Genomic DNA, 489 nt, shown 5'->3' with positions numbered 1-489 from the left:
GCAGGTGGTCCTGTCTGTCTGCAGGTGGTCCTGTCTGTCTGCAGGTGGTCCTGTCTGTCTGCAGGTGGTCCTGTCTGCAGGTGGACCTGTCTGTCTGCAGGTGGTCCTGTCTGTCTGCAGGTGGTCCTGTCTGCAGGTGGTCCTGTCTGCAGGTGGTCCTGTCTGTCTGCAGGTGGTCCTGTCTGTCTGCAGGTGGACCTGTCTGTCTGCAGGTGGTCCTGTCTGTCTGCAGGTGGACCTGTCTGCAGGTGGTCCTGTCTGCAGGTGGTCCTGTCTGTCTGCAGGTGGTCCTGACTGTCTGCAGGTGGTCCTGTCTGTCTGCAGGTGGTCCTGTCTGCAGGTGGTCCTGTCTGTCTGCAGGTGGACCTGTCTGTCTGCAGGTGGTCCTGTCTGTCTGCAGGTGGTCCTGTCTGTCTGCAGGTGGACCTGTCTGTCTGCAGGTGGTCCTGTCTGTCTGCAGGTGGTCCTGTCTGTCTGCAGGTGGACCTG

Source organism: Austrofundulus limnaeus, unplaced genomic scaffold (genome assembly GCF_001266775.1).
Source record: "Austrofundulus limnaeus strain Quisiro unplaced genomic scaffold, Austrofundulus_limnaeus-1.0 Scaffold2116, whole genome shotgun sequence".
NCBI classification, from domain to species: Eukaryota; Metazoa; Chordata; class Actinopteri; order Cyprinodontiformes; family Rivulidae; genus Austrofundulus; species Austrofundulus limnaeus.
The sequence above is the reverse complement of the archived record's forward strand: the minus strand, read 5'-3'. Positions refer to the sequence as shown.